Genomic DNA, 18699 nt, shown 5'->3' on the forward strand with positions numbered 1-18699 from the left:
AGTTTCTATACAATGTTCTTTCACACATGGGGATTCCAGCCCTGGGACTGTACATGGGGATTCTAACCCTGGGACTGTACATGGGGATTCTAACCCTGGGACTGTACATGGGGATTCTAACCCTGGGACTGTACATGGGGGTTCTAACCCTGAGACTGTACATGGGGATTCTAACCCTGGGACTGTACATGGGGATTCTAACCCTGGGACTGTACATGGGGATTCTAACCCTGGGACAGTACGTGGAGATTCTAATCCTGGGACTGTACATGGAGATTTTAATCCTGGGACTGTACGTGGAGATTCTAACCCTGGGACTGTACATGGGGATTCTAATCCTGGGACTGTACATGGGGATTCTAACCCTGGGACTGTACATGGGGATTCTAACCCTGGGACTGTACATGGGGATTCTAACCCTGGGACTGTACATGGGGATTCTAACCCTGGGACTGTACATGGGGATTCTAACCCTGGGGCTGTACATGGGGATTCTAACCCTGGGACTGTACATGGGGATTCTAACCCTGGGACAGTACATGGAGATTCTAATCCTGGGACTGTACATGGAGATTCTAATCCTGGGACTGTACATGGGGATTCTAACCCTGGGACTGTACATGGGGATTCTAACCCTGGGACTGTACGTGGGGATTCTAACCCTGGGACTGTACATGGGGATTCTAATCCTGGGACTGTACATGGGGATTCTAACCCTGGGACTGTACATGGGGATTCTAACCCTGGGACTGTACATGGGGATTCTAACCCTGGGACTGTACATGGGGATTCTAACCCTGGGGCTGTACATGGGGATTCTAACCCTGGGACTGTACATGGGGATTCTAACCCTGGGACTGTACATGGGGATTCTAACCCTGAGACTGTACGTGGGGATTCTAACCCTGGGACTGTACATGGGGATTCTAACCCTGGGACTGTACATGGGGATTCTAACCCTGGGACTGTACATGGGGATTCTAACCCTGGGACTGTACATGGGGATTCTAACCCTGGGACTGTAAATGGGAATTCTAAACCTGGGACTGTACGTGGGGATTCTAACCCTGGGACTGTACATGGGGATTCTAACCCTGGGATTGTACATGGGGGTTCTAACCCTGGGACTGTACGTGGGGATTCTAACCCTGGGACTGTACATGGGAATTCTAACCCTGGGACTGGACATGGGAATTCTAACCCTGGGACTGTACGTGGGGATTCTAACCCTGGGACTGTACATGGGGATTCTAACCCTGGGACTGTACATGGGGATTCTAACCCTGGGACAGTACATGGGAATTCTAACCCTGGGACTGTACGTGGGGATTCTAACCCTGGGACTGTACATGGGGATTCTAACCCTGGGACTGTACATGGGGATTCTAACCCTGGGACTGTACATGGGAATTCTAACCCTGGGACTGTACATGGGGATACTAACCCTGGGACTGTACATGGGGATTCTAACCCTGGGACTGTACATGGGGATTCTAACCCTGGGACAGTACATGGGAATTCTAACCCTGGGACTGTACATGGGGAGTCTAACCCTGGGACTGTACATGGGGATTCTAACCCTGGGACTGTACATGGGAGCGCAGCTCTGAAAGAACAAAAGATTTGCATTTCTATAGCGCCTGGTACGTCCCAAAGCAATTTATAGCCAATGAAGTAGTTTTTGGAAGTGTAGTCACTGTTCAGTGTAGGACAGGCGGCAGGCAGTTTTTGCACAGCAAGCTCCCGCAATCATCAATGTGATAAGGACCAGATAATCTGTTTTTTTTTAATGATGTTGATTGAGGGATAAATATTGGCCAGGACACCGGGGACAACTCCCCTGCTCTTCTTCAAAATAGTGTCCCGGGATCTTTTACGCCCACCTGAGAACAGATGGGGCCTCAGCACTGCACTGCAGAGTCAGTATAGGCTCTTGTGCTCCAGCCCCTGGAGTGGGATTTGAACCCACAACCTTCTGGGGCATGTAAACTCTGAGCTTGGCACTTCCCAGCGCCTTCAGGAGAGATGGTGAGAAATGCCCTGTGTGGAGAGTGAGGATACAATAACTGAGACATTGATTGTCTCTCCCGGGCACTGGGACCCGGATGGAAGCAGACACTGAAGCCCCGCCCACTTTATATAAGATGACCGTGCATGCGCTCTGTTCCACACTGAATCAAAATGGCATCGCACTGGAACTTTCCGCCCCTGCAGCTGCAAACACCGGATCTTCAGGTTATTATTCGGGACTTGCAGCCTACCCTAGTTGTTTATGAAGTCTCCCCACCTACCTACCGGTCCATTGCTCCCCTGTGCCCACCGATTCTTACCCGCTGCCGAAGCGCGCTTCCGGCTGTTGTTCCTCCGTCTGTCTGTCTCCCGTACGCCGCACTGCGCATGCTCAATATACCCTCCCCTACCGCGCCTGCGCGCTGGGCTCCTGCAGTCTGGGCACATTCTCCACCGTGGGGAATGCTGGGTAAAGGCCCCATTGAAAGACCAGATTAGTGAATAAGAAATAGGAGCAGGAATAGACCACTTGGCCCCTGCAGCCTGCTCCTCCATTCAATAAAATCATGGCTGATCGTGGGCTCAAAGCCACTTCCCCGCCCGCTCCCCATAACCCTTCACTCCCTTATCTTGCAAAAATCAGTGTTCTTGCTCAGGCCAACATCCCCAGCATCGAAGCTTTGACCACGCTCGATCAGCTCCGATGGACAGGTCAAATTGTCCGCATGCCCGATACAAGACTCCCAAAACAAGCGCTCTACTTGGAGCTCCGGCACGGCAAGAGAGCCCCAGGTGGGCAGAGGAAATGATTCAAGGACACCCTCAAAGCCTCCTTGAAAAAGTGTAACATCCCCACTGACACCTGGGAATCCCTGGCCCAAGACCGCACAAAGTGGAGGAGAAGCATCCGGGAAGGTGCCGAACACCTCGAGTCTCTTCGCCGAGAGCAAGTGGAAGTCAAGCACAGGCAGCACAAGGAGCGCACATCAACCCAAGCACCCGCACCCACCCACCCCTTCAACCACCGTCTGCCCCACCTGTGACAGAGACTGTAGGTCCCACATTGGACTCATCAGTCACCTGTGAACTCATTTTTAATGTGGAAGCAAGTCATCCTCGGTTCCGAGGGACTGCATAAGAAGAAGAAGAAGATACTAGTGAATAAGAACATAAGAAATAGGGGCTGGAATAGGCCATTTGGCCCCTCGAGCCTGCTCTGCCATTCAATAAGGTCATGGCTGATCTTGGGCTCAAAGCCACTTCCCCGCCCACTCCCCATAATGCTTCACTCCCTTATCTTGCAAACATCTCTCTATGTCCACCTTAAATGTATTTAATGACCCAGCCTCCACAGCTCTCTGGGGCAGAGAATTCCACAGATTTATGACCCTCTGAGAGAAGAAATTCCTCCTCATCTCAGTTCTAAAAGGACGACCCTTTATTCTAAAACTGTGTCCCCGAGTTCTAGATTTCCCCACGAGGGGAAACATCCTCTCTGCATCTACCTTGTTGAGCCCCCTCAGTATCTTATATGTTTTGATAAGATCCCCTCTCATTCTTCTAAACTCCAATGAGTATACGCCCAACCTGCTCAACCTTTCTTCATGAGTCAACTCCCTCATCTCAGGAAGTAACCTAGTGAATCGTCTCTGAACTGCCTCTAATGCAGTTCAGAAACCAAATAAGGAGACCAAAAGTGTACACAGTACTCGAGGTGTGGTCTCACCAATACCCTGTACAGTTGTAGCAGGATGTCACTGCTTTTATACTCCAACCCCCTTGAAATAAAGGCCAACATTCCATTTGCCTTTTTGATTATTGCTGTGCCTACATGCTAACTTTTAGTGTTTCATTCACATAGAAACATAGAAGATAGGAGCAGGAGTAGGCCATTCAGCCCCTCGAGCCTGCTCCGCCATTCAATGCGATCATGGCTGATCATCCAAATTCAGTACCCTGTCCCTGCCTTCTCCCCATATCCCTTGATCCCTTTAGCCTTAAGAAATATATCCAACTCCTTCTTGAATATATTTAATGAATTGGCCTCTACTGCCTTCTGTGGTAGAGAATTCCACAGGTTCACTACTCTCTGGGTGAAGAAATTCCTCCTCATTTCTGTCCTAAATGGCTTACCCCTTATCCTTAGACTATGACCCCTGGTTCTGGACTCCCCTGCCATCGGGAACATCCTTCCTGCATCTAGTCTGTCCAGTCCTGTCAGAATTTTATAAGTTTCAATGAGATCCCCTCTCATTCTTCTAAACTCCAGTGAGTATAAGCCCAATCGACCCAATCTCTCCTCATATGTCATTCCTGCCATCCCAGGTATCAGCCTGGTGAATCTTCGCTGAACTCCTTCCATGGCAAGAACATCCTTCCTCAGATAAGGTGACCAAAACTGCACATAATACTCAAGATGTGGTCTCACCAAGGCCCTGTACAACTGCAGCAAGACATCCTTGTTCCTGTACTCAAACCCTCTTGCTACGAAGGCCAACATACCATTTGCCTTCTTAACCGCCTGCTGCACCTGCATGCTTACCTTCAGCGACTGGTGCACAAGGACACCCAGGTCTCATTGCACTTCCCCTTCGCCCAATCTATTGCCATTGGGATAATAATCTGCCTTCCTGTTTTTGACACCAAGGTGGATACCCTTGCATTTATCCACATTATATTGCATCTGCCATGCTTCTGCCCAATCACCCAACCTGTCCAAATCATCCTGGAGTTTCTCGGCATCCTCCTCACAGCACACACGTCCACCCAGCTTTGTGTCGTCTGCAAACTTGGAGATATTACATCTAGTTCCCTTGTCTAGATCATTAATATATATTGTGATTAGCTGGGGTCCAAGGACCGATCCCTGCGGTACCCCACTAGACGCAGTCCGTGTCCATATGCAGCAAGACCTGGACAACATTCAGACTTGGGCTGACAAGTGGCAAGTAACTTGCGCACCACACAAGTGCCAGGCAATGACCATCTCCAACAAGCGAGACTCTAACCATCTCCCCTTGACATTCAATGGCATTACCATTGCTGAATCCCCCACTATTAACATCCTGGGGGTTACCATTGATCAGAAACTGAACTGGACCAGCCATATAAATACTGTGGCTACAAGAGCAGGCCAGAGGCTGGGAATTCTGCGGCGAGTGTCTCACCTCCTGTCTCCCCAAAGCCTTTCCACCATCTACAAGGCACAAGTCAGAAGTGGGATGGAATACTCTCCACTTGCCTGGATGAGTGCAGCTCCAACCACACTCAAGAAGCTCGACACCATTCAGGATAAAGCAGCCCGCTTGATTGGCACTCCATCCACCACCTTCAACATTCACTCCCTCCACCACCGGCGCACTGTGGCTGCAGTGTGTACCATCTACAAGATGCACTGCAGCAACTCGCCAAAGCTCCTTCAACAGCACCTTCCAAACCCGCGACCTCTACCACTTAGAAGGACAAGGGCAGCAGACGCATGGGAACATCACCACCTACAAGTTCCCCTCCAAGCCACACACCATCCTGACTTGGACCTGTATCGCTGTTCCTTCACTGTCGCTGGGCCAAAATCCTGGAACTCCCTCCCTAACAGCATTGTGGGTGTACCTACACCATATGGACTGCAGCGGTTCACGAAGGCGGCGCACCACCATCTTCTCAAGGGCAATTAGGGATGGGCACTAAATGCAGGCCTAGCCAGCCAGCAACGCCCACATCCCATCAATGAATAATTTTAAAAAAAGTCACTGCCCGCCACTCGGAAAAAGACCCGTTTATTCCAACTCTTTGCTTTCTGTCTGCCAACCAATTCTCTATCCAAGTCAATACCTTGCCCCCTTGGCAATAGATTGGGCAAAGGGGAAGTGCAATGTGCCTTAACTTTACACGCTAATCCCCCAGGTCCCTCTGAACTGTAGCATTTTGTAATCTCCATTTAAATAATAAGGTGCTTTTTTATTTTTCCTGCCAAAGTATATAACCTCGCACTTTCCCACATTATACTCCATCTGCCAAATGTTTGCCCACTCACTTAGCCTGTCTATATCCCTTTGCAGATTCTTTGAGTCCTCTGCACAACTTGCTTTCCCAACCATCCTTGTATCATCCACAAACTTGGCTACATTACACTCGGTCCCTTCATCCAAGTCATTAATGTAGATTGTAAATAGTTGAGGCCCCAGCACCGATCCCTGTGGCACCCCACTAGTTACCGTTTGCCAACCGGAAAATGACCCATTTATCCCGACTCTCTGCTTTCTGTTAGTTAGCCAATTCTCCATCCATGCTAATATATTACCCCCAATTCCGTGAGCTCTTATCTTATCCAGTAACCTTTTATGTGGCACCTTATCGAATGCCTTCTGGAAATCTAAATACACCACATCCACTGGTTCACCTTTGTCCACCCTGCTTGTTACATCCTCGAAGAACTCCAGCAAATTTGTTAAACTTGATTTCCCTTTCATAAAACCATGCCGACTCTGCTTGACTGCATTATGATTTTCCAAATGCCCTGCTACTGCTTCCTTAATGAAGGATTCCAGTATTTTCTCAACAACAGATGATAGGCTAACTGGTCTATAGTTGACTGCTTTCTGTCTCCCTCTTTTCTTAAATAGGGGTGTTACATTTGCGGTTTTCCAATCCGCTGGGACCTCTCCAGTGTCCAGAGAATTTTGGTATATTGCAACCAAAGCATCCACTATCTTCTTTTAAGACCCTGGGATGCGGGCCACCCGGTCGAGGGGACTTGTCGTCTTTTCGTCCCATTATTTTACCAAGTACTTTTCCTTAGTGATAGTGATTGTATTTAGTTCCCCACTCCCTGTGGCCCCTTGATTATCCATTTGGATGTTGTTAGTGTCTTCTACTGTGAAGACAGATACAAAGTATTTGTTCAGAGTGTCTGCCGTTTCCCTGTTCCCCATTATTAATTCCCCAGCCTCATCCTCTAAGGGACCAACATTTACTTTAGCTACCCTCTTCCTTTTTATATACCTGTAGAAGCTCTTACTATCTGTTTTAATATTTCTTGCCAGGTTACTCTCATAATTCATCTTCTCTCTCTTTATTATTTTTTTAGTCATCCTTTGCTGGTTTTTAAAAATTTTCCAATCCTCTGGTCTCCCACTAATCTTGGCAACATCGTATGCCTTCGTTTTCAATTTGATACCATCCTTTACTTTCTTAGTTAGCCACGGATGGTGGTCCCTTCTCTTAAAATCTTTCTTTCTCACTGGAATATATTTTTGTTCAGAGTTATGAAATATCTCCTTAAATATCCATGGTGTGGAGATGCCGGAGTTGGACTGGGGTGGAGAAATGTAAGAAGTCACACAACACCAGGTTATAGTCCAACAGCTTTATTTGAAATCACAAGCTTTCGGAGCGCTGCTCCTTCGTCAGGTGAAGTGGAGAAATGCATAAAGACACAGCTTATATAGTCAGAGAATAATGTCAGATGGTTACAGGTAATCTTTCCAACTGCCATTTATCACACCTCGGCAGAGAGATAATCACAGCAATCAAAGGTGTGAATGGTGTCCAAACAGGTCAGTCAGGAAAACATTGCATCAAAGAACAATGAGGTGGGGTCACAAGGGGTCAAATATTGCAGATGCTGGGGTCTGTATGAAAAACAAAAAAAGACAAAAAACATTTTTTTTGCTGGAATTCACAGCAGGTCCGGCCGCATCTGTGTAGAGAGAACAAGCCAATGTCGACTCGAGTCTGGATGACCCTGCGTCAGGTAGGGTTACATGTAGCATGACATGAACCCAAGATCTCGGTTGAGGCCGTCCTCATGGGTGCGGAACTTGGCTATCAGTTTCTGCTCGACGATTTTGCGTTGTCATGTGTCTCGAAGGCCACCTTGGAGAATGCTTACCCGAAGATCGGAGGCTGAATGTCCTTGACTGCTGAAGTGTTCCCCGACTGGGAGGGAACACTCCTGCCTGGTGATTGTTGCGCGGTGTCCGTTCATCCGTTGTCGCAGTGTCTGCATGGTCTCGCCGATGTACCATGCTCCGGGGCATCCTTTCCTGCAACGTATGAGGTAGACAACGTTGGCCGAGTCACATGAGTATGTACCATGTACCTGGTGGGTGGTGTCCTCACGTGTGATGATGGTATCTGTGTTGATGATCTGGCATGTCTTGCAGAGGTTGCTGTGGCAGGGATGTGTGGTGTCGTGGTCGCTGTTCTCCTGAAAGCTGGGTAATTTGCTGCGAACGATGGTCTGTTTGAGGTTAGGCGGCTGTTTGAAAGCGAATAGTGGAGGCGTGGGGATGGCCTTAGCGAGGTGTTCGTCGTCATCGATGACATGTTGAAGGCTGCGAAGAACATGGCGTAGTTTCTCCGCTCCGGGGAAGTACTGGACGATGAAGGGTACTCTGTTGGTTGTGTCCCGTGTTTGTCTTCTGAGGAGGTCTATGCGATTTTTCGCTGTGGCCCGTCGGAACTGTCGATCGACGAGTCGGGCATCATATCCCGTTCTTACAAGGGCGTCTTTCAGTGTCTGTAGGTGTCCATCGCATTCCTCCTCGTCTGAGCAGATCCTGTGTATTCACAGGGCTTGTCCATAGGGGATGGCTTCTTTAACGTGGTTAGGGTGGAAGCTGGAGAAGTGAAGCATCGTGAGGTTGTCCGTGGGCTTGCGGTAGAGTGAAGTGCTGACGTGTCCGTCTTTGATGGAGATTCGTGTGTCCAAGAATGAAACCGATTCTGAGGAGTAGTCCATGGTAAGTTTGATGGTGGGATGGAACTTGTTGATGTTATTGTGTAGTCTTTTCAGTGATTCTTCGCCGTGGGTCCATAGGAAGAAAATGTTGTCGATGTATCTGCTGTATAGCGTTGGTTGGAGATCCTGTGCAGCGAAGAAATCTTGCTCGAACTTCTGCATGAAGATGTTTGCGTATTGGGGTGCGAATTTGGTCCCCATGGCTGTTCCGTGTGTTTGGGTAAAGAACTGGTTGTCGAAGGTGAAGACATTGTGGTCAAGGATGAAGCGGATGAGTTATAGGATGGCGTCTGGAGATTGGCTGTTGTTGGTGTTGAGTACTGAGGCTGTCGCAGCGATGCCGTCATCGTGGGGGATACTGGTGTAGAGTGCCGAGACGTCCATCGTGGCGAGGAGTGTTCCTGGTTCAACTGGTCCGTGGGTGCTGAGTTTCTCTAAGAAGTCTGTAGTGTCGCGACAGAAGCTGGGGGTTCCCTGTACGATGGGTTTCAGGATGCCCTCGACATATCCAGAGAGGTTCTCACACAGGGTTCCATTGCCTGATGCGATAGGACGTCCGGGTGTGTTGGCTTTGTGTATCTTTGGGAGGCAGTAGAAGTCTCCCACGCAGGGAGTACGTGGGATGAGAGCATGTAGGATGCTTTGAAGGTCTGGATCGAATGTCTTGATCAGTCTTGAGTTGGCGGGTGTGTTCTTTGGTCGGATCTGCGGGTAACTGTCTGTAGTGTTCCTGGTTGTCCAGTTGTCGGTATACTTCTTTGCAATAGTCCGTTCTGTTCTGTATGACGATGGCGCCTCCTTTGTCTGCTGGTTTGATGACAATGTTGCGGTTGGTCTTGAGAGCGTGGATGGCGTTGCGTTGTGCTCGGGTGACATTCTGGACTGTCTTGTGAGTGCGGCTGATGAATCTGGCGTTGATGCATCTCCTGACAGCTTGAGCATACATGTCAAGCTTAGGGCAGCGACCCTCCGGAGGGGTCCAATTTGACTCTTTCTTCTTCGGTTGCTGCACTGCAGATCCCTCTGTCTGCTGTTCCGGATCATTGATTGTCTCATTGGGTTCGCTGCTGACATCTTGGGATTTGTGGAAGAATTCCCAGAGCCTCATTCTCCTGATGAATTCCTCTGTGTCTGCCGCGAGACCGATGGGGTCCATTTTGGTGGTAGGGCAGAAATTGAGCCCTCAGCTGAGAACTTCAATTTCGTCTGGTTGAAGGGTGTGGTCGGACAGGTTGACGATGGATTTCCCTGTGGTTTCAACCGTGGTACCGGGGGAGGCTTGGTTGCTGCTGCTGGTGATGCCGAGTTTCTCAAGCTTCCTGTTCTTGGTGTGCATGTAGGTAGCGTAGTTCCGTTGCCTTGTTTGTTTGGCGGTGTCTCGTAGCTGGAATGCTGTGTCCTGAGCACAGGCTGAGAAAATGGACTCCATCTCGGTTTCGAGGTTGCGGCGTCTGCTGTAGAGCTGGTGTACGAGATGGTTGAGGAGTGTGCGAGAGGTACGACGTCAGAGTCTCTCAGCGTAGTCTGTGTTGTAGGTCGACTTGAGTGGGTTCGTGATCTGTAGTCCTTTCGGGATCTTGTCTGCTTTCTTGCATCTCTGTAGAAACTTGATGTCCGTGTCGATATGCGCGATCTTCTTGGAGATCCTCTCCACTTTGAGCCGGCAGTTTGTGGTGTCGATAGTAGCCATGGTGTGGAGATGCCGGAGTTGGACTGGGGTGGACAAATGTAAGAAGTCACACAACACCAGGTTATAGTCCAACAGCTTTATTTGAAATCACAAGCTTTCGGAGCGCTGCTCCTACACCATTCACACCTTTGATTGCTGTGATTATCTCTCTGCCGAGGTATGATAAATGGCAGTTAGAAAGATTACCTGTAACCATCTGACATTATTCTCTGACTATATAAGCTGTATCTTTATGCATTTCTCCACTTCACCTGATGAAGGAGCAGTGCTCCGAAAGCTTGTGATTTCAAATAAAGCTGTTGGACTATAACCTGGTGTTGTGTGACTTCTTACATTTGTCCTTAAATATCCACCACTGTATTTCAACTGTCTTACTCTTTAATTTATTTTTCCAGTCCACTTTAGCCAGTTCTGCCCTCATGCCATTGTAATTGCCTTTGTTTAAGATCAGAACACTGGTTTGAGAAACAACTTTCTCACCCTCCAACTGAATTTGAAATTCAACCACGCTATGATCACTCTTTCCTGGAGGATCCTTTACTATGAGATCATTTATTAATTCTGTCTCATTACACAGTTCCAGATCCAAGATAGCCTGCTCCCTGGTTGGTTCCATTACATACTGTTCTAGGAAACCATTCCGGATACACTCTATGAACTCCTCCTCAAGGCTACCATGGCCAATTTGATTTGTCCAATCAATATGGAGATTAAAACCACCCATGATTATTACTGTACCTTTTTTACAGGCCTCTATTATTTGTTGATTTATACTCTGTCCAACAGTATTGCTACTGTTCGGGGGCCTGTAGACTACACCCACCAGAGACTTTTTCCCCATGTTATTTTTTATCTCCACCCAAACCGATTCTACATCTTGATCTTCTGAGCCAATATCACTTCTCACCACTGCACTGATCCCATCCTTTACCAAAAAAGCCACCCCACCTCCCTTTCTTTCTGTCTATCCTTCCGAATTGTCAAATATCCTGGAATATTCAGTTCCCAGCCCAGGTCACCTTGCAGCCCCGTCTCTGTAATGGCGATCAGATCAGACCCATTTGTATCTATTTGTGCCGAATGCTGCGTGCATTCAGATATAAAGCTTTTAACTTTGTCTTTTTATCACTTCTCCTTGTTTTGGCCCCATTTTCTGTTGCACTCTTATTTTTAAACATTCTGTCCCTTCCTGTCACACTCTGGTTATTATTTCCCCTATCTCTATCCTGCTCTATTGCTTTCTCATTTCTCATTGACTTTTTAAATTCCCACTCACCTGGACCCTCCCCCGCACTATTTAGTTTAAAGCGATCTCTACAGCCCTAGTTATTCGATTCACCAGGACTCTAGCCCCAGCATGGTTCAAGTGAAGCTCGTCCAAACGGAACAGCTCCCTCTTATCCCAGTACTGGTGCCGGTGCCCCACAATCGAAACCCATTTCTCTCAGCATAGAACATGATTTACTGTGATCGGATTGAGGACTGGAACCATGTTCATTCCAGCAGTTATGGTTTGTTTCTGCTGATCTTAATAACCCCTGTACCTGTGCTGGAGATTAATATTCTCTATAAATAGTGAATAAATCAGCTTTGTTTCAAACACACACTGGCCTAGAAATTGGGTTTTGGCTTAGCCAGGGCTTTAGCGCCGGAAGTTAGTGCCGGCGCTAAGTCCCCCTGCGCGCGCCAAAAATTCAGCAGGGCCGCGCCCAAACGGCTGCCGGCGCTACTGAAGGGTCTTTGCGGCGGTAAATCGGCGCTAACTGCCGTTTCGCGCCGCAATTCCGGCGCTGCGGCACCCGATGCGGTGCGGCAGGCTCGGGAAGTGCAGGCCTCCTCCTTCCGTTAAGGAGGAGCTGCCTGCACCCGGCCGCGGCCCGCGCAAATCTGTCTAAAAATGAGCCTGGCACCTCGGACAAGTGCCGGGCTTGCATCTGTTCCGGGGGGTGGGGGGGAGAAGTCCGGGGAGGGAGCTGCGGGCAGGCGGCCGGCGGGAAAGCGGCCGGCCACCACGGGGCCTTTAATGCGCCGGCGCAAACTCATGCAAGACTCTGTTGCCAGAGTCTTAGTTGCGGCTGCCACGGGCGAGGCGGCCACAACTGAATTTCGGCGCTAGGGCCCGTCGGCATGGCAACCGGGACGCTGCGCACACCGATGACGTCATCGGTGCCGGCGCAGCGCTACCGGTGCAACGCCGATTTAGGGCCCCAGGGAATTTTTAAACTGGCCATAACTCTGGCGCTAGTCCCTCTAGCGCCTCAAAAGCGGCGCTAAGGCAACTGAATTTCTAGGCCAGTGTGTCAAATATTTGATTTCTCCATGATAAGAGAAGACGAATTGATGTTCTGTTACCGACTGTTTAATTTTTGGGCCTTTTCTTACTCTAGATTATTTCCGTTCTCAACTAATTCGCCTTCTACCACATCAAACCCCAAGCTTGCTCCGTTTGAGTACACGACTTGTGGGTGTCATAGACTGAACTGCAGTGTCTCACTTACACTCATCTGCCATCAACTGGTCCAGGCAGCGGGCGGTCGAGGGGGTCGTTCGGCTCAACTGCCTGTCTCTCTTCCGCGGCCACGTTCACGCCTGGTGGCCCTGGAGATGTAGCACGCGGTGTCCGCTGGCACGCTCGAGGCCTTCCGCAACTGGTGGGTACCGCAGGGACTGGAGTACATCATCACCACTGGTAATGGAATTTTAATTTAATTTATTATGTTTCCTTTAATGTTTTAAGTTAAGTTACAGTTTATTTATTAGCACAAAAGAGTACACTTATCTGCAATTCTTTATAGAACTATCTTGCATAAGATTTGAAATCTGTTACTCACTGTATAATTTAACTCTTTGTGAATTTGATTTAGTAAAACTCCTCCATACGTACTGCACGTGATAATGTTAAGCTGGATTAATCCCAGACTGCCTTACCAATGATTCGCAAAGCATGATGGACTACTTGACATACAGTGAATGGTTTAAATGTAAAAAGCTGATACAGGACTGTGGGAATGCAATACACATAGATAAGAAAGGACGAAACAGAATGTTTATAGAACAGAGTCAAGACAGTCTCAGGGCCAAATTTTGTTGAAAGCTAAAGTGAATTTTAAACAGAACTCTGTAAAAAGAAACAAATGACTCGTGCAGCGTGTGATCGCCTAGTTTTCTGTATTCTCATGATGACTTGCAATTTATGAAAATGTATAAATATTGTAGCCCCGTGAGTCCAAGGCTCACTCTTTGGGAGGCATACTTGTGTGCAGAAACACAAAGGGTTTCTCAGAGTGAAGTCCAGTACCGGTGACCAGAATAAAACTTTACTTATTTTACAGTTTCTGACAATGTATATTACTGAGAAAGTGACAATAGACTGACCGACGTGTTGAGTCTCCTAAAGCAGCGAACCCTGATACCCCGAGTTAGGGGTAGATCCTCCTCACAGAAGTGAGGGGTTAACAATAACATTGGAAAGGTTCTGGTCTTTGTAATAGTAATTTCTGAGCTTGATGGTCTCGTTGATTTAATCTCTTGTTACTAACATACCTTGCACTATTTCTTTCATCGAGATAATTGTTTCAAATACTTCCATTATCAGATCTTTAGCTGCTCCATTGATCCCTGTCAATGATCCTTTGTTAGGGGCTGGGGTTAGGGTGTAGACTTAGGAGTTAGTGGTTGGGGCTGGTGGTTATTGGTTAGGATTGGGGTTAGTGGTTGGGGTTAATCAATTGGAGGTTAGGCTTAGGAGTTCGGAGTTCGTGATTAGGGTTTGAAACCACTATTAACCACACCAGTGTCACTGGACATATCTTTTTTCATTTCATGTTTTTTTAACCTCACACAGACGAGTCACGAAACAGCCTCATGAATTGTTCATTCAAGGAACATTCTTTCTGGCAGGAGCCTGATTTTTTCTCTTCTTTCACATCTCGACATTTCTCACAGAAAAAGACATCAGGGACATTAGACTTTGGGATTTGGGGACAAGAACAGGCGGATCCAGGTGTTGGGCTGGTTACATCCAATCATCAGCCTGCCTGAAAAGGGCTTCTGAAAATAACCTGTCACCATCTGATTCCAGCGTCATATCTTCATCCATTACCCACCATGCCTTTCGCCCTCACTAGAGCAGGTTTCACCACCATGACCATTCGTCATACTGAGGCTCTCTGATTTCCATTTATAGTCTCAATGTAAGTGGTCCCTGGATTTGGTGTCCAGATTCTTTTCCAGCCATTTTGAGGTGTCCCTTACCCTGACAACTGAAAGACAACACACCCTCCGGGACTCTCGATCCTGACTGTAAAGACAACTATCTATCCTTCTAATTATAGAATCCCCTGTACGACAGTGTTTCCACTCTGCTCCTCCACCCCTTGGACAGCCTCCTGTTCCATGGTGCTTTGGGCAGCATTCTCGCTGTCCTTCCCAGTCTTTCTCCTTATCCTCACAGGTATGGAGTACTTTGTACCTGTTGGACAGGAGCAGTGTCTGCTGGACTTCCTTCACTACTTCTCCTACTTTCCCCTTACCCGGCTGACTGACAGTCACACTCTCCCCTTCCTGCACCTGTGCTTTCTTCTGGTGTGTGACTGTACTCGAGTAAATTATCCAGTAATTCCTGCTCCTCCCTTATATGTCAGAGTGTCTCTAGCTCGGACTCCAGCTCACTGACTCGGAGCTGGAATGTCATGAGGCAGAGACATTTGCTGCAGATGTGGCAGTCTGGGACAGTCTCGTTGTTCACAAACTCCCACATACTACAATCCCCACACACTGCCTGGTCTTTATTAATGAATGAATGAATTTATTTTTTGTTATCTGTAGTTTATTTCTTGAACTGTGATTAATTACTTTGCTATTTATCAGTTATGAGCGTCTTTAAAAGCAGTTAGAATTTAATCACTTACATCGTTTTCCTTTGACTTACACTTACTTTCACTAATAAATCCTTACTAAGTCAAGCTTAACACTAAGGGGACTAAACACACAAAGGGATATCGCTGCTCTTATCGATATACTTATGTTAATTTGCTCTGCTGTGTGTTGATTATAACATCACTTTTTTCTGTGTCCTCCGGTGCGATTATTTATTATTTACTGTTGCTCCATGGTTTAAATTACTGAGCACCTCCTTCCCCCTCAGCATCCAATAGCCATTCTCACCAAATTCCCCTTACCACTCTGTTTAGCAAGCCACTCCAATTAGTAGATTCTCGAGCTCTGTTCCACACCGCTCATCCTCCTCCTGTTCCCTACTCCAAAGGTATCTCTGACCTCAGCTATTCCACTCACTTTTCCTCCACTTTGTTTTTGACCAAAATGGCGGCAGTTGTTACCCAGAATACTCCGCGGGCTAGAATAGGCCCTATCAATGCTGCAGGGGCCCAGTGTGCGCAGGCACGGGGAGGGCTCGGTGCGGGGCTCGTCCCGCGCGTGCGCAGTGCTGACAGTCAGGTAATGACGGCGGAAGGCGGAGAGAAGGTTCCGGAGTGGGGAGGAGGCAGCGGAGCGCAGGGGAGCTGTAGAACCGGCAGGGAGGCTTTATAAACACCCGGTGGGGCCTCAGGCCCCGAACAAGAGCCTCCAGCCCAGGCATTTGCCCCGGGTGGGGCGGCAGCTGCGGGGCTTTCTCCCGGTGACAGGCCCGGGTTAACGGCTGCCATCCTGAGAGGCTCAGGGGGTAGCAGGGCGCATGCGCGGCCCCTTTGGCCAGGATCCAGGAGGAGAGAATCTTGTCAATTTCTATCCTGAACTCAGTGATGGCTTTTGTAAACTCCTTTTACAGGCTGTGAGAAGGGCAACATTTACACACCGCAAACTCAAACCAAACATCACATCAAGATCTGACAGAGTCACTCCATTCATCGGGACCTGAATATCATCGGCCTCTGAATGTGGAAGGAGAAATGTTTGTCTGTTCTGTCTGTGGGAAAAGATTTCAAACATCAGTGTGACTGGAAAAGCACCGAGACACACACACCCGAGTGAGAGTGTTCCAGTGCATGAACTGTGGAAAGAGCTTTAACCAGTTACACAGCCTGAAAAACATCGCACCATTCACAGCGGGGAGAAACCGTACACGCGTTGTGTGTGTGGATGAGATTTCAACCGATCATCCAACCTGGAGAGTCAGAAGGACACCCGGACCATGGAGAAGCCGTAGAAATGTGGGAAGGGATTCAACTACCCATCTGAGCTGGAAACTCATCGACACAGTCACACTGGGGAGAGGCCGTTTACCTGCACCGTGTGGGAAGGGATTCACTCAGTCATCCAGCCTCTATACACACCAGCGAGTTCATACTGGAGAGTCTGTTCACCTGCTTTGAATGTGGGAAGGGATTTACTGCTTTATCAACCCTCCTGACACACCAGCGAGTTCACACTGATAAGAGACCTTTTAAATGTTCTGACTGTGAGAAGAGCTTTAAAAGCACAAATGATCTGTTGACACACCAATGAGTTCACACTGGGGAGAGGACATTCACCTGCTCCATGTGTGGGAAGGGATTCACTCAGTCATCTCACCTTCTGACACATCAACTTGTTCACTCTGATAACAGACCTTTTAAATGTTCTGCCTGTGAGAAGAGCTTTAAAAGTAAAAAAGATTTGACATACCTATGCACCCACACTGGGGAGAAGCCATTCACCTGCTTCATGTGTGGGAAGGGATTCACTTGTTCGTCCCACCTTCTGACACACCAACTTGTTCACTCTGATAAGAGGCTGTTTCAATGTTCTGACTGTGAGAAGAGCTTTAAAAGCAAACAGCACCTGCTGAAACACCAACACACTCACACTGGGGAGAGGCTGTTCATCTGCTCCGTGTGTGGCAAGGGATTGACCCGATCATCCCACCTGTTGAGACACCAGCGAGTTCACACTGGGGAGAGGCCGTTCACCTGCTCCTTGTGTGGGAAGGCATTCAGGTGATCATCCCACCTGTTGAGACACCAGCGATTTCACGCTGGGGAGAGGCCGTTCATAGAAACATAGAAGATAGGAGCAGGAGTAGGCCATTCGGCCCCTCGAGCCTGCGCCGCCATTCAATGCGATCATGGCTGATCATCCAAATTCAGTACCCGGTCCCTGCTTTCTCCCCATACCCTTTGATCCCTTTAGCCTTAAGAAATATATCCAACTCCTTCTTGAATATATTTAATGTATTGGCCTCTACTGCCTTCTGTGGTAGAAAATTCCACAGGTTCACCACTCTCTGGGTGAAGAAATTCCTCCTCATTTCTGTCCTAAATGGCCTACCCCTTATCCTTAGACTGTGACCCCAGGTTCTGGACTCCCCGACCATCGGGAAATCCTTCCTGCATCTAGTCTGTCCAGTCCTGTCAGAATTTTATAAGTTTCAATGAGATCCCCTCTCATTCTTCTAAACTCCAGCGAGTACAAGCCCAATCGACCCAATCTCTCCTCATACGTCATTCCTGCCATCCCAGGTATCAGCCTGGTGAATCTTTGCTGAACTCCTTCCATGGCAAGAACATCCTTCCTCAGATAGGGTGATCAAAGCTGCACACAATACTCAAGATGTGGTCTCACCAAGGCCCTGCAGCAAGACATCCTTGTTCCTGTACTCAAACCCTCTTGCCACGAAGGCCAACATGCCATTTGCCTTCTTAACCGTCTGCTGCACCTGCATGCTTACCTTCAGCGACTGGTGCACAAGGACACCCAGGTCTCGTTGCACTTCCCATTCTCCCAAACTATTGCCATTCAGATAATAATCTGCCTTCCTGTTTTTGCCACCAAAGTGGATAACCTCACATTTATCCACGTTATATTGCATCTGCTATGCTTTTGCCCAATCACCCAACCTGTCCAAATCCTGGAGTTTCTTGGCATCCTCCTCACAGCGCACACGCCCACCCAGCTTTGTGTCATCTGCAAATTTGGAGATATTACATCTAGTTCCCTTGTCTAGATCATTAATATATATTGTGAATAGCTGGGGTCCAAGGACCGATCCCTACGGTACCCACTAGTCACTGCCTGCCACTCGGAAAAAGACCCGTTTATTCCAACTCTTTGCTTTCTATCTGCCAACCAGTTTTCTATCCAAGTCAATACCTTGCTCCCAATCCCATGTGCCTTAACTTTACATGCTAATCTCTTATGCGGGACCTTATCGAAAGCCTTCTGAAGTCCAAATGCACCACATCCACTGGTTCTCCCTTATCTATTTTACCAGTTACATCCTCAAAAAATTCCAATAGATTAGTCAAGCACAATTTACCTT

At 48.2% G+C, this 18699-nt stretch overlaps 1 pseudogene; it reads left to right on the forward strand.

Annotated features, from left to right (window-relative positions):
* The window catches only part of LOC147119262 (uncharacterized), a 36412-nt pseudogene that overhangs the window by 16570 nt on the left and 1143 nt on the right, over positions 1 to 18699 (forward strand).

Source organism: Somniosus microcephalus, chromosome 4 (genome assembly GCF_052327205.1).
Source record: "Somniosus microcephalus isolate GS21.2 chromosome 4, FLI_Smic_1.0, whole genome shotgun sequence".
Taxonomy (NCBI): Eukaryota; Metazoa; Chordata; class Chondrichthyes; order Squaliformes; family Somniosidae; genus Somniosus; species Somniosus microcephalus.